The sequence below is a fragment of the Gorilla gorilla genome, chromosome 7 (genome assembly GCF_029281585.2).
Source record: "Gorilla gorilla gorilla isolate KB3781 chromosome 7, NHGRI_mGorGor1-v2.1_pri, whole genome shotgun sequence".
Lineage (NCBI taxonomy): Eukaryota > Metazoa > Chordata > Mammalia > Primates > Hominidae > Gorilla > Gorilla gorilla.
The window spans coordinates 9,134,775-9,160,451 of NC_073231.2; the positions used below are offsets into that span (position 1 = coordinate 9,134,775).

The following is a 25,677-nucleotide window of genomic DNA, read 5'->3' on the forward strand; positions in this document are numbered from 1 at the left end:
AGAGCAAGACCCTGTCTCAGGGGGGTGGGGGGGCGGAAAAAGAGAGCATGTCTATAAAATTAATGTGATTTCCCACGTAGTTCATTACCCTAAATAGCAGAAACAGTGTCCTGGATTTTGTGGAATCATGAGCTAGGTAACTTTCTAAAGTTATTTTATCCCTTTAATTCCAAGATTTTATGATCCTAATAGCTTATCTCACCTACAGATAAAAAACAGAGTTTATTCAGGACAAATAAATAGCAGCCTCAAGGGTGAAAAATGCCACTATCACCCTCAGTAAATTATTTTCACATTTTTAATGGTCAGCTACCCTTTCTCTGAAACACAGACTAATTTTATTTTCCCTGTCAGTCTGCTGTGGAGTTAGGAGCTTGCTGTCTGACATCGAGGACCTCTGCGTTTGCATTCTAGCTCTGCCCCGTACATGCAGAGTCCACATGATGTCTTCGGTGTCATGTTCTCTGTCTGGAAATAGTGGATTGGTGTGCACTTTAGTTTCCTATTAATCATCCACTTTCTCAGTAAAGTGTCAGTTCCAGAGTCAGGAAGATCCACGTAATCTGAGAGTGGGGGAAGTGCAAAGAATATATACATACACACGACTGTATATATGCGTGTATACACAAAATACTGATTAGTATCTACATTAAATATGTATATGCGAACTGTGTATATATTAATACAAACACATATGTATATACATGTCTGTGTGTGTGTACATGTATCACATATATATATCACATGTATATATCATATATATGTATCTCAGTTTCTCTTTAGTTCCTTACCACTTCTCTAGGAAGTAAAAAAAAAAATTACTTCATCATAAACAGTACTATCATATCTTATATTTTTTTGTCTCAGTGTATAACTGTGTACTTGTCTTGACAATACAATTTCATTTATCAGCATTTAAAATAACCCTCTTTCACCTTGCTTGAAATTGCTTTATGTATTTCTCTGTGAGTAATCTTTTTTATTCTCTTGAACAATAGATGAAACAAAAGCTCTGAATTTCTGTAAGGTCATAGGTAGTGACTGAACCTGTGACGGATTGTTTCATAAAACCTTAGGTACTACCTCGGGTGATGAAGGAGAGATCTTTGCTAGCGGCTTCGGTTATAAGGGCTAAAATGTGAATACCTCTTTGAAACTCAAAGTTAAAACTCTGTACCCAGATGCACACAGCGAAAACGAAATGAATTAAATGCATGAGTGAAATTCTAGAAAAATGTAGGGGAGCAAGAGAGAGGGGAAAATTGATGTGCCATATTTTCTCTCCAGCAGATAAAATCTGATGGTGAAATGGGATTGCTCTACACAGGGGTGATTTACCTTTGGGGCAACGAAAAAGTTGCTTCTTGGATTTGCTCCGTGGAAGGACAAAAGCGAGGTACTGCAGACTAAACAGGAGAGAAGGCACCAATACCTGGAGAAAGAAAGATGGGGGCAAAGTTCCTGAAATAACAGATTGAGGAACTAGGCAGATCACCATGTCTTTTCTCCCAAAGATCCTGCACCACACTTTCCAACGCTATTACAGGAGTTCCCAGTGGCGTGAGGATGCTCACAGCAGAGCCAAAGAAAATCATTACTTCAAAATACAATTATGGATGGTTTGGTTTACAACGACAGCTAATATTTATCCAATGCATAATAAGAGAAAATACATATTACTTTATCTCATTTCACCCTCACACCATCCTTAAAAGACGGATGCTATTTTTGGAAACATTTTATGGATAAGAAAAGCGAGGCTTAGAAAGGTGAAGTCACTTGTCTGAGACCATACATATAGGAGGCAATGGAGACAAGAGTAAGGCCCAGGTCCCCATGATGAGCTCATTTGTTTTTTTCTGCTGTTCTGGGCTGAGTCACAAAAGAAAATTTGCCTTATATTGTAGAGGATGATGAGGAATTTTGGAATACATTTAAATGACCAGGATAAAAGGGGCTAGCACTGTCTGCTTTCATTTTCTCGATATTGTAAGGTCTGTTTTTGTCTCTTCCCTACTTTCCACCATAAACCACACACACACACAGACACACACACACACACACACACATATGTGCACACACTCCTTTGTGTCTTATGAATTTTCTCCTCCATCCTTCTTTTTCATTTCGTCCAAGCCCACTCGTTGCCCGGTATACTAAGTCTTGGGTTCATGATTGCACCTGCCTTCCATCACTTCTCATTGGCACCCATGAACCTGACACCCTCACAGTATCAGGCGTCTCACTGTTCCGCAGCAGGACATGACCTTTTGATGCTGCCTTCTTCTCAGGTTCCCTGGTGTCTCTTCTGACCTTCCGCTCCTTTAACAGCTAATACCACCTTCAAGGCAGAGCTCAAGTATAAACAGTTTACATTCTGATGGGAACATTCGCTTTCCTCCCCACCACTGCCTCCTCCTTTACTCCATCGCACTTTCTTCATCCTGTTATTATTTCGCACTGTGATAACTGAACTAGATTCCTTTACTTCTTCTAAGCTAGAAGGTGGCAGGGAGTTGTTTTCCTGTTCATCTGTTACCAGCACATGCGAGATGCTTTATGTGCTGCCAATTTAAAAAAGCAAATGAACAGCTTCAAATACAGGAAGAGTAAAAATAGTCTGCCCAGCTAAAGATTCGCTTTGAAGGTTGTTAACATTGACGTAACATAAAAGGAAAAATGTATGCGTTGCTCACCATATTTAGAAATGTGAAATATGAATCATATGTTAAATTAAACATTTATTCTTGATGGTATCAATAAAATAGACACTTCTGATTGAGCAAAGCATGGGCTGAAACCTGTGCAGTCCACCATTCATCTCTACAACTCTTAACAGTCGGGATCTGCCATTTCCATGTCTCAGAGAAGAAAATAAGGTTTACTAAGAAGACAATTGCCAGAAATTACACTGTTACCCGGTGGAGAAAGTAGAATTTGACCAACATTCAACTTGAAACCTTGTGTTCTGGCTAGAGCGCTATCCCACCCACATCAGGTATTTATTGATCTGTAGTGTCATATCCCAACTGGGTCACATACAAATAAGTAGTAACTAATTTGTATACTCCCCAAATTAGCATCTGTGTCATGCATGCAATTTTTGCACTTCCAAGTTTAGCATAAATGCACTCCCAAAATTAGCGTCTATGTAGTGCACATTTTTTTTTTGTTTGTTTTTAAAGCCAAGTCGGGCCAGGCGCAGCGGCTCATGTCTGTAATCCTAGCACTATGGGAGGCAGAGGCGGGTGGATCACGAGGTCAGGAGATCGAGACCATCCTGGCTAACATGGTGAAACCCTGTCTACTAAAAATACAATAATTTAGCCAAGCATGGTGGTGGGCGCCTGTAGTCCCAGCTGCTCAGGAGGCTGAGGCGGGAGATTCGTTTGAACCCAGGAAGCAGAGGTTGCAGTGAGCCGAGATCGCACCACTGCACTCCAGCCTGGGTGACCGAGCAAGACTAAAAAAAACAAAGTCGGATGAGTGTGGTGGTTCACGCCTGTAATCCCAGCACTTTGCGAATCCAAGGTGGGTGGATCACAAGGTCGGGAGTTCGAGACCAGCATGGCCAAAATAGTGAAACCCTGTCTCTACTAAAAACACAAAAAATCAGCCAGGCATGGTGGCATGTGCCTGTGATCTCAGCTACTTGGGAGGCTGAGGCAGAAGAATTGCTTGAACCCGGGAAGCGGAGGTTGCAGTGAGCCGATATGGTGCCGCTGCACTCCAGCCTGGTGACAGACGGAGACTCTGTCTCAAATAAATAAATAAATAAACAAAAGCAAAGTCGTAAGCCAAATTTTAAAGTTCTCTTGTAAAAATCTCCTGTCCACGCAGTATTTCCTGGGTCTTTGTTGTTTATACACATGTAGGACAATATTTATGACTTTGCCTTCAACTTGGAAATATTTTCTTCTTTATAGCACTTGACAATCTTATGTTCACTTTCCCTTTTGGGATATTATCTTCTGCTTTGCAATTAGCTACAACCTTCAAAGTGCTGCTTTCTCCTGAAAAACTGGGTTCTGATGAGTTCAACTACTTATTTAGTATCTTTATTTTTTTATTTAAATAAATTTACTGTTTATGTGATTGACATTTATTTTTGGCTTAATATTAAAATTGATGTTTCCTGCTTTCAACTCTGTCTTATCCACCTGTCCTGATTTTCTATTTGATGTAATTTTTGATGTTCAACTGTCACGTTGATTTTATCAGATGGAAAGTTACTTTTCATCGTCTCCAGGCCCCAGAATCAGCCAAACACATCTGTCAATGGCATTATTAGTTTTCAATAATTCGCAGTTAAAGTTTCAAACAATTTTGAATCTTGTTTCCGTTTTCTGTATGTAGAGTTACATATTCATTGCTTTTTGAATCTCCCTCCAAAATGTCTTTATGAAAGCTATTTTTTCTATTCTTAACGACACTATCTCATTGTTACTTTAAATCACTCCTAGATTAAACCACACCAACCTGGTCCAACATGAGAAACTCACAATGGACTGCTCGGCCTTCAGTTTTTTTCCTTTCCAGTGAACTCTACACATTACCTAAAGCACTGGTTTCATTGTATTATTAACATAATCAAACTATAAGGTGAATTATTTAGTATGTGTGAGTATTAAGTCATTTGCTAATTGTTTAGTTCACAAATACAAATGCTAAATCTCCAATGTTTTTAAAACAAAGACCTTTATTCTATGTATGTTCCAAAAAAATTGTTTTTCACAGGAGTATATAGTATGCATATTCTGTATCAATTAAACTTTATGAATTCAATAATTGTACACAGGTTTCTGGAAAACTGTTGATCTATTTAACATCTAGCATAATATTGAGCATCATGATGATGAAATGGGTTATACAGAAAAGAGCTAGTATAAAATCATATTGTCATCATGCAAAATTGAGAAAGTTTTAAATATTGAAGATTTCCAGAAACACCATACCTCATCAATTCAGGCATATTGGCCATATTTTTAAAAGTAACACTTGGTTTTTTTTCTGACCCGACCAAGTTGAAGAACAGTGGTGAGTTCATCGTGACAGTCCAGTTTCCTAAACGCTAAAAGTTAATTTGGGGAGGAAATAAATTATATATAAATGTAAATAATATTTGTTTTAACCCCATGCTTAGTATTATTCTGGTCTACTCGAACGAGGTATGTATAATGCTTTTGAAATATAGCATGCATTCTAGACTTGTTTTTGCAGACGTATCTTCACTTTGGCTCACTAATTGTCTCACTCCAGGATTAACTTAGCCCTGGAGGATCAGAAAAAATAGAAGCTAGAGAGTCAATTTCCAGTTTTCACCCTATGGTTCCATATTTCTTTTAGAGTTACAGGAAACAGGTAAAATAAATGTAGCAGCTTCCTGGGAGTCAACTTGGGCATTTTAGGTCTATGTTTTCTATGTCTGCTGGATAATAGAAGAGCTTCGACCAGGTATAACACAGTGATTGAAAAAGGGTGGACTTCACTTTTTAACCTGAAAGCAAACTTGGCAGTCCAAATCATCCTTTTACCAGAAACAGCTTTGAAAGCTGAATGTTTTTAAAAAGAAACCTGTTCAAACACGTAAGCTGGTGAGGTAAGACTGCAGATATAGAATATATTTAGATTTTATTAGTAGACTATTCATATACAATATGCAGGAATGTATTGTGTATAAGAAACTGAAACAGAAACGGGAAGAAACAGGATAAGTAGGACAAAGAACAAACACAAACGTAAGTCACATTAGTACTGAGAAAAGATGCGAATAACCAGATTTCACTTCTATAAACATGACTGGATTTACTTTATCAATATTACTTTAGGTGTTTTACTTCAGGTTCTCCTTAGAGAAAACAATTTGCAATTGTGTGCATTTCAAAAGTTTGCAAAATGACAATGGAAATAAAAGATATATGTGACTAATCATAACCTGGCTATCATGTCTTGAATTTCTCCTCTGTGCTAGCTAGGCACTAACTCAGTCTTTAAGATGATTCAATATACACAAAAACTCGTTCATCTATACAATAGTCACCAATTATGAGTTGTGACCCTGGAGAGCAGGAAGGTTAACTGACTTATTCAAGATCAAACAGATAATGAGTACCGCAGCTAGGCACACTGCAAGAGGTAGAACTGGGATTTGCATCCCTACCATGTAGGTGACACGGACTATTCTGGATAGGCTAAGTTTGAGCAATAGCCTACAGGAGACATGTTTCTACCAAGTTGGATTATGTGCTCTCTTCAGCTTTTATGAAGAACATATCATAATTTTGTATAAAAAGCGACATTATGCTGGGCATGGTGGCTTATGTTGGTAATCCTATCACTTTGGGAGGGTGAGGCAAGCAGATCACTTGAGGTCAGGAGTTTAAGACAAGCCTGGCCAACATGGTGAAACCCTGTTTCTACTAAAAATAGGAAAATTAGCGAGGCACGGTGGTGCACACCTGTAATCCCAGCTACTGGGGAAGCTGGGGCAGAAGAATCGCTTGAACCTGGGAGGCAGTGGTTGAAGGGAGCCGAGATTGTGCCACTTGCACTCCTATCCTGGGCAACAGAGAGAGACTTTGTCTCAAAAAAAAAAAAAGGAACAGAAAAGAAAGCACCACATTATCCTTGAGACAGGATTTACTGCACAAACTCCCTTTAGGATATCTTCTTTCCTTCTCTCCGCATTACTTTTCTCAGGTGAGAAATTTCCACTGAAACCAAACAAAGGAAATAATCGGCAACATTGACCAAGGCAAATGGTGGTGTTTTTCTGCATGGAGGTGTTTGCATTTCCTTCTGATAACAAGAGTTACCTGGCTCTGATGCTGTTCCTGTCTTTATCTCGGTAAGGAGGAAGCCCACTGACTATAATGAAGGATTTATATTTCAGCTGTTTCCCAACGTTGCCTTTTGAATGCTATGCTTAATTCGCTGGTTCTGATTCTTTGTGTTATTGAGAATTTTCCTCTATGTATTATGCATTTTCAAGTTGCACCCAATCCTGGTAGAATGAGCAAGGCCATAGATTGTAGAACACAAAATGGCATAAAGGTGACATAAAGGAAGCGTGAGCAAGGAAGAAGCTCAGAAAAGAAAGAGATCCCTTTGGACTGTGCTGGTCAGTAGGGCCTTCTAGAAGGAAGTAGTGAGAGGCAGAAACGTCAGTGTATTAGTCCATTTTCACACTGCTATACCAAGACTGGGCAATTTATAAACAAAAGATGTTTAATTGACTCAGTTCTACTTGGCTGGAGAGGCCTCAGGAAACTTACAATCATGGCAGAAGGAATAGTGGACACATCTTACATGGCAATAGGCAAGATAAAGAGAGTGAAAAGCCCAGGGAAAACTGCCATTAATGAAACCATCATATCTGGTGACAAGTCCCTCAATGTCATGAGAACAGCATGGGAGAACCTTCCCCCATAATCCAACCACCTCCCAGCAGGTCTCTCCCTCAAAACCTGGGGATTACAATTCACAAAGAGATTTGGGTGAGGACACAAAGCTTAACCACATCATTCAGTGATGAGGGATGAGGGGGATTTCAGTGGCGGAAGGTGGAGGGTTTGCCTGTTGCACAGAGTGAAGTGCATTACATGACTTTGTAAGAATGTCTTAAATAAGCTTCCCCAGGAAACAGATGTGGAGATGGAGGTGATGTGCAGAAAAGTTATTAAGATATGCTCTGGGAGCAATATCTGTTAAAGAGTGAGGGAAATGCATTTGGGCTGAGGGAGAAGGTGAACTTTGAAACATTTGTAAAGGCCTCAGCCTGCCTGGAGCTATAATTCTTGTTAGTGTTGTCTTGACTTTAGGCCAGAGGCTCTGGTCTCTTTAACGTCACCATCAGTGTCATTGGATGATGACTGCCCTCAGGAAGGATGCCCCCAGGGAAGGAAGCCCTTTCACAAGCCCAGAGGGCATCTGGTCTGAAAGCCCCAGCAGCCAGCAATGCCAATAAAGGGCAGTGGACAGGGCCAGCATGCAAGAGGCTATTATCCAATGGCATCTGAGCATCTTTGAAAAAATTTTAAGTTCAAGGGTACATGTGCAGAATGTGCAGATTTGTTACACAGGTAAATGTGTGGCATGGTGGTTTGCTGCACCTATCAACCCATCACCTAGGTATTAAGCCCAGCATGCACTAGGATTTTTTTTCCTAATGCTCTCCCTTTCCCCGAACCATCCCCCTGGCAGGTCCCCATGTGTGTTATTCCCCTCCCTACGTCCATGTGTTCTTGTTGCTCAACTCCCACTTATAAGTGAGAATATGTGGTGTTTGGTTTTCTGTTACTGCATTAGCTTGCTAAGAATAATGGCTTCCAGCTCTATCCATGTTTCTGAAAAAGACAAGATGTCATTCTTTTTTATGGCTGCATAGTATTCCATAGTATATATGTACCAGTTTCTTTATCCAGTGTATTGCTGATGGACATTTGGGTTGATTCCATGTGTTTGCTATTGTGAATAGTGCTGCAATGAATATATGCATGCATGTCTCTTTATAATAGTATGATTTATATGTCTTTGGGTATATACGTAATCATGGAATTGCTAGGTCAAATGGTATTTCTGGTTTTAGAACTTTGAGGAATCACCACAGTGTCTTCCACAATGGTCGAACTAATTTACATTCCCACCAACAGTGTAAAAGTCTTCCTATTTCTCTGCAACCTCTCCAGCACCTGTTGTTTCTAGACTTTTTAATAAGCGTCATTCTGAATGGCTTGAGATCTAAGCATCTTAATGACTCACCCAGGATGTCTGCAATAGTCATAGGCTGCAACATCAGTGAACCACAAAGTGCGTTCTAATAAATCTATGTAATTATCTATTGTTAAATGCACTATTTTTAGAGTACTATTTGCTTGAAAAGGAATGCAAACATACCAGCCTTTGGCATGTGAAGATAATTCTTCTAATCCTTATAAACTTCTGTGCTGGTTTCCTAGTGAAATCCACATGAAGGTGAATCGAGGACATGTCTGCTGCACAAATGAGATTAAAATTCTCAGCTGACTTTATGATACCTTTGTGGCTAGAAGAGTCCATGGCATTTCCTAAATGCCTAATATGCTACTGAGTAATTCTGTGAGAATTAAAACCCATTAATTTCCCAATCAATAGAAAGCTTTTAAATTTGAATATTCTTTAGACATATATTATTGGCAAGCAGGAATATTTTTATTTCTAGAATAATTATACCTATGAAAAAATAGAAAAATATAAAATACAGCAAAATATTGTTGTATAAGTATGCTGGTATCATGAGTAACATTTTGCCTATTTTCTTTGTTCATATTTTTCAAATTTACTCTAATAAAAGGTGTATTTTGTAATAATGATTAAGTTTGGGGAAAGTATTTATCAGCTAAGTTTTAGAACTAAATTAAGATCAGTCAAAAATAAAACGAAAACACGCAAAAAGATCTACTACATTAGGAAGGAATTCCCATAGCATGATCATAATACCTGTGATATACAACTCATGTCATTACCTTTTAGAAAGTGTGCAGCAGAAGTTATGGTAGCATATCTTTCTCAAGCTTATTTATAATTTATTGACTTATTTCAGACCAAAGTTGCATTATTAGCTTCCACACTCACCTCCCTTTATCTTTGTGAGTAGGAGTTTGGTGTCAGAATACACAGTATGTTATATCTCGGAGCCCAGAGTGATTATTAGCAGAAGTATGTGTTTGTTAATCAGACTGCAGGTAAATGTATTCAGTGAATATGCAGAAGAGTCTTCTATACGTAAAGGAAATGAAAAAAAGTCACTATGAAAGTGAAATCTTAGGGACTAGCTGAAGGTTCGTGTCTACCAGAGTAGCCAGGAGGTCACAGGAGACTATGGAGCATTCAAACTGGGCTCTTCAGAACAGGAAAGCATGGTCAGTGTAAAATGCACAAGGGATTTTGAACAACTAATGGAAACAAAATGTAAAAGTCAATTTTTACATTAATTACATCTTGAAATCGTGTTACTTGGTGTGTGTATATATATATATATATACACATATATATATACACACAATTACATAAAATATGTTGCTGAAATAAATTTTACCTGTTTCCTTTATAATTTCTAGAGTGAATACTAAATATTTAATATTGCATATGTAGTTTCATCATAAATTGTATATGTACTTGGGCAGCTCTGACTTAGAGTCTGAAATTCCTTATGTTAACGTAGCTACGATGGTTACCTCTTATTATACAGCATTTATCTTTAACACTCCCCAAAGAAATCATTATAATTCAGAAGCATATAAACTACCTTTATTAAAATAATTAGGTGTTTTTGCTGAATTAAATGATGCATTGTTTATTCTGAAGTAATGAATTAGGGCAGAATTATATTTAACTACTGAGCATGTAACTTGTTTTATCTTTTTGTCTTAATATTGTGAATAATCCTGGTAGTAAATAAAATAGCAAAATAGTACCATGCATCCATCTATCTATCTATCTATCTATCTATCTATCTATCTATCTATCTACCTACCTACCTACCTACCTACCTATCTATCTATCTATCTAGATTCCCAGTGGAAAAGCAACCAAAATTAACATGGAAAACTCAATTACAACTTTTAATATATTAAGACTCAGGATACTGATTAAGACCAAATAAGTCTCAAATGATGTAAGTATAGTAGCTGGTGTTTTAAACTCAATTTCCCTATAAAATAATGGAACTGAAATAAATGTAAAAGGTAGCATGTCACCACCTAGCAAAAGAGAACAAAAATATCTCGTATATTTATAATTGCTGTGCTAAAATCATATCTGCATGGTACCTGCTTGCGCTATTTTAAAATCTAAACTAATGGGATAATTGTGTGGTTTACGGGTAATTGGGGAGAGAGAAAGAATAGCTGTTTACTGGTATAACATTTACTAAGTTTATATTTATACCAGTAAACTGTGTTTACTGGTATAAATTTAATAAAATCCATTTTATCTGTATTCTGACCTATTAAATATATTTTCATGCTATATCGAACATGTATTTTCTCAAGCATCTCAGTTATTTAACGTGCTGTGATTTAAATTACAGATATCAAATTTACATATGTAAGCATACATGTCTCCTAAAAAACATCAAAAAAGTAACCTACATTTCAAAAATTTGTAGTCCCATCAACACAGGAAGAACCAGTGCATGCCTCTGAGCCTGAGTGATGGGCCCCGCATTTGCATAGGACGCAGCCTCTCCACCTCTGTTGTAGCTGTGTGGTTCTCTATCAATAAGGTCATTATTCAGGCCCAGATGCATCACCAGAGCGAGCTATTGTGCTTCCTCCATCTCAATTCAGTGCTCCTGCAGCCTGAATCTCCTCTGAGCTCTTTGAAATGAGGCCAAAAAAAATGTATCTAAATTACACCATTTACTAACGCAAAGAAAAGATCTTTCTTTGGTATGTATTGGAGTTAATAATATTTATTAGGCATCTCATTTATACACCCTGCCATAGCAGCATTGTAGGTAGGGTTATAATTTTAAAAGTCTAGACTGGCTTATATTTCTCAATATCTGGTGGCGTGTGGGAGGAGACAGATAAGGAAGCCCTCTGCAAAGACAGACTGTGAGTTTACCCCGCACCCCTAGCAAGCCTTCCAGAGTACAGCTGTAACATCCAGTGTCAAAAATTGTTGAATGGACAGAGAAAATACCAAACTCAGCATCAAATTACAGAGACGAAGAGGTTAATACAGGAACTAAAAATTGTCAACGATCAACTTAACAGCTTAAGGACTTGGGGGTAGAATTGAATTCAAAACTGTTATTCCGTGTTTTCTTTCTGAAAACTCTTTTGGACAAGGGAAGAACAGTCCTTCGTGAATTTCATGTGCTTTGTAGATATAAAACAACTCTTTCCCTCCTGAATGATCTCAACCCCAATCATCACAGCAAGATTTCCTACTCCGTTCACAGTCCTTCCTGTTCTAGGTTTTTAGGCACTTAATTCAGTCTGTGCTGAGAGTAAAATATAGGTCAGTTACAAAGAAGGGTGCATTATTTATAATAGTGATATGATCAGAGCTCCATCATCATTCAATAACTTATTGATGACTTCTTATAACGTATCAACCATTTTTCTGTGGTTGGGGCACCATAGAAAGAGCAGATCTATTCTCTTACTAGCTGCGTATCTTCTGAATAACTTATGCCTCCACTCTTTGACCTCATTTTACCAATTATACTTAAAGGATTAAATGGTCACTGAGAGATATAAATAAGGATTGAGTTTCAAGCAAGTTTTGATTGAAGTATATTATTAAGTAGAAAATATGCAATGTACTGGTTCTGGAATACCATTTCAAGAGGCAGTGCAGTCGTTTCTAACTATATGTTAACTTATCTAAAAGACTACAATTAATATTATTAAAAGATCATGGTTTAATTTCCATTTGAAATATTTTCCTGAAGGGAAAGAAAACTAAAATACAAGATTAAGCCACCACTACATAACCCTGAGCACTTCAAAATATTGAGCCTGAACAAATTATATTCCTTATGCCACTTATGACATGTCAAAATATCAGACCCTGATAGAAAACCAACGTCTAGTTTTTCATTTAGATCTTACAAGAAGCAGCTGCTAGATGCCCATGAATTACGCTGGCAACAGACAGCATTCTGCGTGCATCATCTATGCAATCTCCATCTCCACAGAGGTAATCAACTTTATATGAGATGTCGGATTATTCTTGTTTTTCTTGCTTTCTCTAAGCAGCACACACTGCTGAAATCATGAGAGTGACCATGTGTTTTTCAGAGGTAGATAATAAAAGTTAGACAGTGGTATTGTACAGAGATTAGGGAAATATATTCTTTATGATAGTGGGGGTAGAGGATAGACTATCTTTTTGAAAACATATAGTAGAGCAAAATGTATAAATTTAGAACCTAGAAATTAGTATCAATTCACAAAGGAACAATCATGGATTAATAATTTTCTGGCATATTACTTTTTTACAATTTTATCAAGTTTGGATTCAAACAAATTGAAGATAATTTTACGTTATCGTCTGTATTCTTAAAAGTATTAAGTCGAGAAGACAATTAGTATTCCAAGGAATATAATTCTTCAAATTAAGTGTTCTGCCCAAATTGGAAACCAGCCAAGCTGCTCTCTAAAAATATCAATTTAAACTACTGTTTTGTAAAAAAGACTGGAAAGATTTTTGTCTACTGGATTTAGATGATTCTCTTTGCTCTTCTTAACCTACTTTTCAAAACACAAAAATGTGTTAAAAAAAAAACCCCATCTCGACTAAAAATACGAAAAATTAGCCGGGTGTTGTGGCGGCCGCCTGTAGTCCCGGCTACTCTGGAGGCTGAGGCGGGAGAATGGCGTGAACCCGGGAGGCAGAGCTGGCGGTGAGCAGAGATCGCACCACTGCACTCCAGCCTGGGCGACAGAGCAAGACTCCATCTCAAAAAAAAAAAAAAAAAAACAAAGAACAAAAAACAACAACAAAAAAAACCTTTGCTGAGGATGGTTATTTGAAGGTAATTTCCATGTTGCACACTCTTTATTTAAAATTCTAGAGCTGTTTATTGAATATCCTGGAATGCCTACTTCTTGTTTAAGCAGCCGCATGCTTTCGCACCTATGTAGAGAGCTATGAGACAGCATGAGGACCAGGTATACAACGCATGGGCTCACCCACTGGGTTCAAATCTTGCGTCTCCCTCTGATGTTCATGCAGTGAATATGGTTCGTGACTTTTTTTCTTTATTTTTAGAAACTGTGTTCTTCCGTCTCATAAAAAAAATGGCATAGCTTTTACCTAGGCTGAATCTTACAATAATGACCTTCCATATGCGCCACACGAATAGTTTAGCTATTAAACAGCTCTAACTCAGGGGTAGCAATCCCTTCTGTGACTGGGATCATTTTCAATTCATTGTTCTCCACAAAACTGAAGAAGCACATCATCGGATTGTCAGATAATACGTTGCGGATTATAGCTTTTCAAGATAATTCACTGTATACTGTTTCAAAGCATAATTCAATTAAATGCAGTTCAGTTCAAAAAGTGCTTGCAGATGCCTATTTAGTTTAAAATTATACTGCTGGGAAGGAAATGGAAGGGAAAGAGAGAAATGGAAATAACTCACTAATTGATCAACTGAGATATGGACAATGCTATCAACCTCCTGAGCAGCTGAGAAAAAAATGGATGCAAGGCAGAGAAGAACTCACTAAAGATATATCCAAGCAAACTTGCTGTGCTGGAGCAAACGAAGGAGTGGCTAATTCAGATTGTGCCCAATTGGGCAGGCATCAAGAGGAGGAATTTTAGTTGGGGTTTAAATTATTGGGATAATTTCCATAATAGAGAGAGCCTGGGGGTTGATGAAAGGTAGCTGGATGTGGAGTTAACAATAGTTAGAGAGAGCTTAGTAACTGGGCTGATTTCTCTTGGCCCAGAAGCTAACTTGATAAATAATAAGGTAAAACAGATGTATCCAAATAATTTGAAGAATCTGTGTTACCTTATCAAATATTAATCTGTTGATTTACGAACATTTATATCATTAAATGCCAAGAGGGTTTGAAGAATCGAGCTTAGCTAATTCATTTATTAAAATGTTCTATTTTTAAAAAAATAATATATATTTGAATGAATGCCAAACTGTGTAATACATTTTTTAATCTTTACATAAATATTTGGAAACTATGTGGAAATATAGCTAGAAAAAAAGACATTTTTTCAAAGGTGATTACATTAATAATATTTTAAAGCCAAATAAAGTTTTGATAAAATATACAACGCTTTGTGTACTGGTCCTGTAGACCTGATGCATTTTCCATGAACATATGCTGCCCAGCAACAGAGCATGTGTTGGTGCGTTGGAAACAAGTGGAATGGGGTATGGAGTAGCAGAATATCCTATCGTGACTGTCTTACCTGCTAGTTACCCTTTTCATTCGGTGACCCAACTATGTATGCATGACGTGGGGGCCTCGTGTAAGGTTGTTAGGACACAAGAAGAAAATAAGTTTGTGGATTAAACGAGAACATCGTCCAAAGCAGTGAGACAGAGTTCTCCTTCGATCACGAATATGTACGGAAGGCTAACGTGCTTTACAAAGAAAAGAAAAGAGCGGCAACCAGAAAGTAAGGCAACTATGCAGCGACCTAAAATTCACTGCATTTCATTGTCAGGATAATTGAGAAATATGCTCTCTGCCGAAATCTTGCCCAACATGCAGCAGGGCATTTATTGCATGTTTACTGAATGAAAAAGCAAAAAAATCAATTAATAATAAATAACTCAGGCCCTCCCATGGAGCCCATAGTGGCTCCTGAGGGAATGAACTCTGAACTCAGGCTTGCAAGTAAACAGAACCTCCACTAATCCTATGGTGTTTCTTCACACCTGATTTATGAAGGTTTGTATGCACAATGAGAGTTGGATTCTACATATGTTACATCAACGGACATTATGTTAACCATGATTTCTTATGATTTCTCATATATATAAATATATAAATATACATTAAATAATCTTATGTTGATGTTTTCCCCAGTGCTTCAAGATTAGGCCCTATTAAAAATATGTAAACAGACACTTTTGACAGAGTTAAGATAAAAAGATAGTCTATAAAAGAAAATATTTCTTAGCTCTTGTCTTCTTGGAAAAATGTACTATGGATATAACTCAATAATACCTTTCAGGAAATACTGCTTTAAAATGTTGTCTAAGATAGAAATCCTCCCAACTTTTTATTTCTAAAAATGATTTGGATTTCGACAAAGTGATGCAATGGGTTAATAACAGTTTGGACATACTATGTTAATGAACACTGAAAAGCCCTTAGCTTACTGAAGGCCATAATTTGCAAATGTACACTGTCGAGTCCCAAATGGATGCAAGGTGAAAAGAAACAAAACTTTTAAACACCACTTTAAACATGTAGAGTTGGCTATCATGGTGATAGAAAATAGACATTTATTTTCAAATGTAGAGACTTGTGAAGAAAATCACATTTGCCTTTACAAAAGATAATCCCTTTCTTTTTATTCTGGTACCTGTGCACAATCATTCTCATTAAAACATCATCCTGACCAATCCCGCACACAGCTCACTGGGGCTCTGCCTCCCTCACCACTGGCTGCTGGTCTACCTGCCTGAGACCAACTCACCCCCATATGGATTAGTATCTCACCATCCTGTCTTGTGTGTTCTGGGGCCTCTCCTCCCTTTCCGCATTCATCAACACAGTCCTCCCTAGGACCTGCGACCTGCTATTACTTTAAGCTTCTTCGTCTTTCATTATTCTACATTTAGCTACCCACAGTCACCTTTTTATGAAAGCACTCACAGGTACCCAGGCTGGATGAAACACCACTTCTGTGCTCAGGCTTGATTTTGCATTTATTTACCCTTTGTGCAATTATTTGCTTACTTAAGGTGTTGGTGTTCCCAAACACTTATTTACCCGAGGCACTGGAGCACCCAACTGCCCAGAAGTGTCCCTCTCCTTAGTGATGCTACTGGCTTGTTTGCATTGTAGGCACATCTTATGGTAAAAGATGAATTAATAAAACAAATGGAAAGTAAATTTTGCATCCTCCCTACTCGAGGGCATGGGTCATTCTAGCACAGAGTGTGGAGCATGGTGGGCATTCAATTCACATTTACGTTCAACAGATACATGCTTTGAGTTAGTCTTCTTTTTAATGTCTTCAGCCCCTTGCATAGGACCTTCTATCCAGCAGTTATGTGTTCTCTCATAACTGTAAAAGAAAATTATAAACAGATGTTTTGCAAAATAAAACTAGTGGTGAAAATTAGCAGGACATTGATGGATGACTTTGGGAAGATGCCTTTTATGTTAGAATGAGCTTCCCATGATTGCTGCTCTGTGGGCTTCTCCTTCATAGCAGCCCCTAACCTCCGAGAGAGCACAGGTAAGAACCCACCACACTCATTCATATACTCGCCTATGATCATAACATGAGCCGGTACACGGAGGAAGACAAGTCCATCAAAGCTTCCTGTTCTTTCCATTGAGAAAATCCTTCCATACAGTCTGCCGGGTGTCAGCAACTTTGTTAAACGTCAGGGAAACAAAAATGCATTATTTGCAGTTGATTCTCTTACAGGCATTGGTGCTTAGCTACTTAGCTGAGTTATTTGGGATGAAACTCTGTGTTAATCATTTGTTTGAGCCTCTTGTGTAGAAAATGCTTTGGATTGCACGAGCTCAGAGCTGTTTCTGATTTGTTCTGTTTATCTGTTCTTCTCTGCGTGGAAGGGGTGATACCCGCAAAGTACAGTCAATCACAGATGGGAGGGAAAGGTATTGGTGTTCTGAAACACTTAATTTACCCGAGGCACTGGAGCACCAAACTGCCCAGGAGTGTCCCTCTCCTTAGTGATGCTACTGGCTTGTTTACAGTGTAGGCACATCTTATGGTAAGAGAGGAATTAATAAAACAAATGGAAATAGAAGCAGTTATTATTCACACGGGAAGGGGAGGTGGCTGAGAGATGATTCCACTTCTCCCCTTTTTCCTAGCCCTGAGTCTTCCAGCAATCTTGATAGATGTTATTGATTCCTCGCTATTTACCTAAAAGTCAGGTAAATAAATTAACTTGTGACTAAACTGTTATTTCATGTGAAGAAGAGACCAATATACGTGACTGTAAGGTACTACAAAGCCAACTCGGGGAATATCATTTAGAATGTGTGAGGCAAATAGTTAACAGCTTGGGGCTTGCAGATGGACAGATCTGGTTCAAAATCTACTTGCTCTATGACCTTGACCATTCATTTCACCTTTCTTCATTTTAGCTTTGTAAGATGTGGCTAATAACACCACATACCTCATGGCTTTATAGATAAGATGAAATGAAGAGATGCATATAAAACACTTGAAAAGGCAGCCAGAACAAATTGAGTGTCTGAAAGTACACCTGAAGGAATCTTTCTCAGTGTGATTAATAAGCTACTGCTATTACCGTCTACTACTTACTATGGTGTTTTATTCAATGAGGGAATTATGCATGAGGAGCAAACAAGTGCAATTTTACTATTCTTGGCATTTTGGGAAAACTTTAGAATAATGTATTATCTGAAGATCACTTATGAAGATAAATACCTATGTATTAATACAACATTTGAAAAAAATTATGAAATACTTAGAATATTTTCTTTTGAAGTAAAAATACCTATGTCACCAAACAGCAATTTTACCAATTTTGCAAAATAAGCATTGTAAATTAATGAACATTCTAAGATAATTTCTGATCTAAATTTCATCTGTTGAAAAAGAAACCTGAGGCTTGGAAAGGCTGACGGATTTGTGGAGCTGCACGTCAGTTGCATAGGAGGTTGGAAACGAAGTGAAGTCCAAACCAGGTAACTTAAGGCACAGCCTGCTGCCCCTCCCTTGCCTTTTACAATGCGAATTGCCAGGTTTAGCATTTTCTACTTGGCATTTTAAAAAGCTTATCTTGTTGTTATTATGTTCTCTTAAAGAATATATGCATCCCACCACTAACATCATTTTTTCTTTAATAAAAATCATGAATTCTCATGATTAATTGGGATTAAAAATAAGAACAATAACAAGTTGTTTACTCTCAAAAGCAAAAGCTGGACAGAAACTCTCTCTCCCTCCCTTTTTCAGAAAGACATTATTCTGTTACTCTGGTTCCTTTCTCCCATTGAGGAAATAAATCACAGAGGACACAAATGCATGAAAAGATACTTCATGCTCATAGATCAAAACACTTAACGTTGTTACAAAACCCATAGTACCAGAAGCAACATACAGATTCAATACATATTCCTATATATAAATTTTTATATTCCTATTTATAAATTACTGTATATATATTCCTACATATTCATATATGTATTCCTAATTATATATAAAATTTGGAAATATATATGTATATGGGAATATATATTATATATAATTAGGAACTATATATGTACGTAGAAATATATTATATATAATATGTAATTAAGCTATTATATATATTATATATAGTACGTAATTAAGCTTTTATATATTATGTATATTTCCTAATTCTTATCAAAATCCCAATGGCATTCTTCACAGAATTTTTTTTTAATTTCTAAAATGTGTGTGGAACCCTAAAAGACCTCAAATAGCCAAAGCAATTCTGAGAAAAAAATCAAAAGTTGAAGGCATTACACTTCCTGATTTAAAATTATAGTACAAAGTTATAGTAATCAAAACCTATGGCATTGGCATAAGAAAAGGCACATGGACCAGTGGAACAGAATAGAGAGCTGAAATAAATACAAGCTTATATGGTCAGCTAATTTTCAACAAAAGTACAAAAAGGATACATTGGGGAAAGAATAATCTTGTCAAAAAATGGTGTTAGGAAAACTAGATTTTCTCATGCAAAAGAATGAAATTGGACCCTTTATACCATACATAAAAATCAACTCAAAATGAATAAAAATCCTAAACATAAGACCTGAAACCATGAAAATCCCAGAATACACAGGGGAAATGCTCCTTAACATTGGCCTTGATAATGATTTCCCACATATCACACCAAAAATGCAGGCTACAGAACAAACAATAAATAAATGAGACTACATCATACTAAAAAGCTTCTGCACAGCAAAGGAAATAATCAACAAAATGAAAAGGCAACTTACAGATTCAGAAAGCAATATTTCCAAACCATATGTCAGATAAGGAGTTAATATTCTAGATTTGTAAATAACTCATAGCACTCAACATATAACCTCATTTTAAAATTGGTGAAGATATGATTCAGTTTAAACATACATTACAGAGAGAAGACTGAGGCCCAGAAATGGAGGCCGCTTTGCCTAAAATTAGCAATTTTCAAGAGGCAGAGCTGGATGAGGAAGTCAGTCTACTTTCTGTAATTCCAAGATTCTAATACGAATGTTCTCTACCATATCTAATTGTATTAAAGTTTCTCCCAGCTGACAATAAATAAGTCGATTAAAAAGAACACCAGGCTTTGGGCCCTCTTCAGGGAAATTGCATTGCTACTACAGAGAAGCTTGCATTCCATTTTAAAATCTCAAATCCAAATCAAAACATTACTTTAAATACACATCCTCCGTGCGAAGCTCAGTCGTGAGAGTGCCCAGTTACGCTGCATTACTGATTCATTTAGAAGTTATTAGTTTGCTGCTAGGCATTTTCCACTCTAAGGAACGAAATCCTGAAAAACATTGGGATGTTGAAGTATTGACTAATTAAATGTTGAAACGTCCATGAATTCCTGATTAACACCATGATTTCTACGCAGTCAAATTAAAACATACGCAAAGTAAAAACTTCACCCATGTCCCCTGTGTCCAGCATATCAGGCTAGTGGAGGCAGAAGTCTATATGAGAGATGATGGCTGTAATTTCATAGCGCAAGTTGTTGACTTTCCACATCCCTGATGTTCCCAAAGTTTGTTTTTCTTTCCATCAACAATACCTTTTCTGTTGTGGTTTTAATCCACGAGGGAGTCTGTGCTCAATGCGGTGGGCATGAAGGGAGCCTCCAGACTCTGTCCCTCGGCTGCTACTCTAGCCCATCCCAGGATCTTGTGATAATTGCTGCAACAATGATCACAAACATACTGGCTTCAAACAAGACCCATGTCTCATTTCACTGCTCTGCAGGTTAAAAGTCCCACATAGGTCTCACTGGACTAAAACCAGGTATCGGCAGGTATTTCTTCCTGGAGCCTTGGCGGGGAATAGGCTTCCAGGGTCATTTGGGTCCACTGAGAGCAGAAGTCAGTTCCTTGTGGTGGTAGGGTTGAAGTCCTGTTTTCTTGCTGGCTGATGTCCACGCATCATTCTCTGCGTCCAGCAGCAGCCTGGGTTCCTTAAATCCTCACACTCCTCTATGCTAAAAGTCAGCAACAGTGATCGAGTCCTTTACACGTCAAATCTCTCCTTCACGTCATCTTTATGCCTCTTCTATCCTTGCTTTTTTTCTGACTCCATTCAAAGAAAGTTCTCGGCCTTTGAGGACTTGAGTGGTTAGGTTGGGTCCACCCTGATAATCCAGAATAATCTCCCTATTTTAAGGCCTATAGCTTTAATTATATCATCAGCATCATCCGGTCATGGAGCAAAACATAATATAACATTCACAGGATATGGTATTACAGCATGGATATTTTGAGAAAAGTTTTTAGCAGTTACATATGTCTTAAAGTGTATTGAAAAATATCAAAGTATTTTGAATTAAAATTTTTTCTTAGTATTTTTATCATAAAGAAAAATGTAAAGATGTGGAATCTGAAGGTACAGAAAAGAAGCCATAAAAATTTATCTCTGAAAGGATGTGCATTGAGTTACGTTTGAGGCTTGAGTTCAGGTGAAGTGGATTCAGATCCTGGAAGAACCTCTTGGTTAACAGATCAGTCTTCCAGGGCTTAAGGTCCTCATCTAATTTCGGATAATAACATTTCCTAAGTTTGATATGTGTGTCTGCTTCTGAATCATTACATAAAATGTAGATTTAATCCTGTTATTAATGATGAATAATGTAAGAAATTGGGTTTCTTACAACACTTTATCCCTGCAACATTGCTGGAATATAAAACATGGGACATTTAAAGATACATGTGTGAGTAGGACTTCTAGAACTGACCAATTAACAAGAAATGCTCATACAGGTTGAATATCTCTTATCTGAAATGTTTGCCACCAGAAGTATTTTAGATTTCAGATTTTTTTCAGATGTGGGAATATTTGCATATATATTACCAGTTGAGTGTCCGTAATTAAAAATAAAATATCAGAAATCTGAAATGTTCCCGTGAGCATTTCCTTCCGGCCTTTCCTTTGATTGACATGTCACAGCTCAAAAAGTTTCAGACTTTGGGGTATTTCAGATTTTGGAATTATACATTAGGGATACTCAATCTGCACCAAGCTAGCAGTTTGGTGTTTATAAACTTGCAGTTCTGCCTTCTAAGCTCACTGACTGGTGGCTTTTTGTTTCAGGAAAGCAGAAACTGACCAGAAAATCCCAATAGCTCCTTGTTTCTGCAGCAGTTGGTTTACTAACGTATCGCTGTTTGGGGGAGGCCTGTGCACCCCAGAGCAGCACAGAGATTCTTTGTGTTCATGGATAAAGAATACTCTCAGATTGCTTCCTCAACCAGTTTTTATGATTCAGTTGAAAGAAAGTTACTTTTACTTTCACACTGAATCCTCCTTTCTCGTCTATATCAGGATACCAAGGATTCCTCAGGAGTGTTTGTCATCTCCTTTTGGGTTATTGAACGAGCATTGCACTGTGTTTGTGCAGCCTTTATAGTCAGGCTTTGCACGCCACACTAGTGTATAAGCACCACTCTTATGATGAACATTACCCATTTCCCTTAAATACTGATATAATCATATTAAGGAAGCAATTAATATTATCAATCTACATGCCATGTCATAAATTCCCAATAATGTTAAAAAAATAAAAATTTAATTGTGTGAATTACTTTTGAAACTCACCAGTGCCCAAACTATTAAATACGCTTTCTAACACAAAAATCCTACTCTTGGCTGGGTGCAGTGGCTCACGCCTGTAATCTCAGCACTTTTTGAGGCAGAGGTGGGTGGATAGCCTGAGGTCAGGAGTTCAAGACCAGCCTGGCCAACACGGTGAAACCCCAACTCTACTAAAAATACACAATATTAGGTGGGCATGGCGATAGATGCCTGTAATCCCAGCTACTCAGGAGGCTGAGGCAGGAGAGGGTTCACTTGAACCCAGGAGGTGGAGGTGGCAGTGAGCCAATATCGTGCCACTGCCTACCAGCCTGGGTGACAGAGCGAGGCTGTCTCAAAAGATAAAAATAAAATAATCATCTTTTCTATCCTTTTAAATAGACAGCATTTGCGAATGGGGCAATGTTAAATTAACAGTGCAATTTGAATCTTACTTTCCTGAGCAAGTTATAGTAATTGAGGGCAGGTCTCTCAAAACTGAAGGAAATCCATGAGTAAGATCAGAGAACCAAAGCATTCTTGAATCCCACCTCCAGTTGGAAACATCAGCATATAAATGTAAATTAATTATGGTAATAAGTATACTCCTCTAACAATGCCATTTAGAGTAATATGCTTGATTTTTTTTACATATAGGAAATAAAGTACTTTATAAAAAAGAATATCATCATGTCCAGGAAGACATATAGACATTCTGATAATACAGAATTAATACCAAAAATAAGTTTGGGAGTTAATCAACTGATGTGGTTTGGATTCATTTCCCCACCCAACCTTCATGTTCAATTGTAATCTCTAATGTTGGAGATGGCAGAAGTATTGGCTCATGGGGGTGGATCCTTCATGAACGGTTTAGCGCCATGCCTTTGTTGCTATTCTCATAACAGACTTCTCAGGAGATCTTGTTGTTTAAAAGCATGTAGCACCTACCCGCCAACCCCCACTCGCTCTTTCTCTCTTCCTCCTACTGGAGGCAGGTGAAGTGTTGATTCCTTGTTTACCTTCCGCCATGACTGAAAGTTACCTGAGGCCTCCGCAGAAGCCAGGCAGCTTCCAGCATGATGTTCTCTGTACAGCCTGCAAAACCTTGAGCAAATTAAACCCCTTTTGTTTATAAATTACCCAGCCTCAGGTATTTCTTTAAAGCAGTGTGAGAATGGACTAATATATGAACAATAGGAAATCAAGATTTACAAGAGCAACAGAAGGCAAAATTTAAAATGTACTAAAGAGCAACAGAAGGAAATATTTAAAATAATATGTGTAAACAGAATTTTCCCCAGGAAACCATGCAGTAATTCTAATATTCTCAACATCAACTAGAATTTGATTATTTTTTTCTGATTGTAGGACATATCACTAAAATAGGAAAGATAGAGCTTGAGGATGAATCATAGAAAAACTGCAATGATTACATCAAGTCCAGCATAAAGTCTTCAGAGGAATCAAGGTGATATGTAGCAGTGAATAGACGGAAGGATCACTACGAATTTTTATAGAAAAGTGTTATTCAAAGATAGTGTTTAGAGTTTATAAACTTCCATGAAGTATAGAATAAAACAGAATCTAAATAAAGTCTGTGCTTATTGACTTCAATTAGAAATTAAGATATTGGAAGGGTATAAAATAAGCAACCATTTTCCTTGTAAGAATTCAGGGGTTCCTATCAGAAGGACCAAGGGTAACAAATATCATTTATTTATTAAAGACAGAATAAAAAAGATATTTTAAGCAACTAATCAATGTTAATTACAAGAAAACTTTAGACAACACTTTTATTTTCAAAAACATCATCTTATGCTGTTTAAGAGGAAAGACTGATGGACCAAGGCAGCGTCTGTCATGGCCCACGTGGGGATGGGATATCTCCAGAATGTGTCCTGCCATCCAAGAGTCTGCTCACTCGTGTGGATGTGGATGTGCTGGGGAGGGGTCCTCTTAGGCATTAAAAGCAATCAGAAAGTTCCCCTTAATAGTGGTAAGAAATATTTCTTCAATGTAATGTACCATAGGACAGAAAAGGCAGAGAGAGGACAAGTTAGGGAGTGGCATGCCTCAGCCATCCTGAATTAGTCAAGGCAGTTGGAGTCCATGACCAACATTAAATGAGACGGAGGGAACAGCATCCTCAGAAATGCCAGCAGAAAAATCCAGGACTTGAGGGCAGTTTGACAAATTACAGATGTGATGATTCTAGGAAATGAGTGTTTGGATCTCAGATTTGAAGAAGCAGGCACCGGCCCAGATTGCCAGGACAATCACAGATGATCCATAACACCAAGGTGAAGAAGAGATGAGGCGACCACATTAGCTTAGAAGAGAGCCTGTTCCCATGGTCACTCTAGGAAGTATTTTCACAAAGGCCTAAATATAGAGAAACATGGAATTTATTTCAAGACCCACCTGAAAATTTAAACTACCATCATGTATATAATATTACTTGTTGCTAGTTTTAATGTTAATATGAAAATACAATATTGCTACTAAGTTTTGAACAATTGCACAGTGCTACTACTGTATCTACTATACGTTAACTCAGATTATTCTTATGGTGCCTCTAGAGAATTCTTATGATCCTCATGTTATATCAGGCAGTACTCGGGCTCAGAGAACAAGAAGCAGAGTTGTGATTAGGAACCAACAGGGTCGCAGGGCCCCACAGGAATGGTGGCACCATATTTCTGTGAAATTCCACTATGGGCTGCATTGTTCTCCACTTCTGCATAAACGTTCACGTTCAATGATACCTCCAGGTACCATCACATAGAAAATATTTAAATAGGGTGGTTGTGAACTGACATAAGTCAGGATTCTTTACCGCAGGGAGGCAACCAGAACACTGGCTTGATTCCAATTTTAATTTTGTTGCAAAATGCCACATATTACACTCAGTTATATTTTAGAAAAAGTTGTGAAAATACAAGGAATATTATTTTAGAGCCAGACAATTTAAATTTTACTTCTCTTACTGATTTCTGATTCTGGAACTTCCGTAAATTGTTTTACTGTTTTCTGCTTATCTTCATCTTTAAAATGAGATCATAACACTTCCACAAAGTTACTAAGATTAAGGGCACTGGTGTTTGTAAAATTACGAGCTAACAATTATTTGTCAATATCAATTTAGCGTATTCTTATAAAACAGGTGACTGATTTCTATCTAGT

At 37.5% G+C, this 25,677-nt stretch overlaps 1 protein-coding gene and 1 long non-coding RNA gene across 3 annotated transcripts in view; both read right to left on the minus strand.

The window, feature by feature from the left end:
• The window catches only part of CSMD1 (CUB and Sushi multiple domains 1), a 2,071,408-nt gene that overhangs the window by 1,836,196 nt on the left and 209,535 nt on the right, over window positions 1-25,677 (minus strand). The window lies entirely within an intron of this gene.
• Window positions 1,726-25,677, minus strand: part of LOC134759052 (uncharacterized) — a 62,098-nt gene continuing 38,146 nt past the window's right edge. Inside the window, exon 2 of the long non-coding RNA XR_010134910.1 lies at window positions 1,726-17,080. This is a non-coding gene — a long non-coding RNA (uncharacterized lncRNA). The remainder of the gene's footprint in view (window positions 17,081-25,677) is intronic.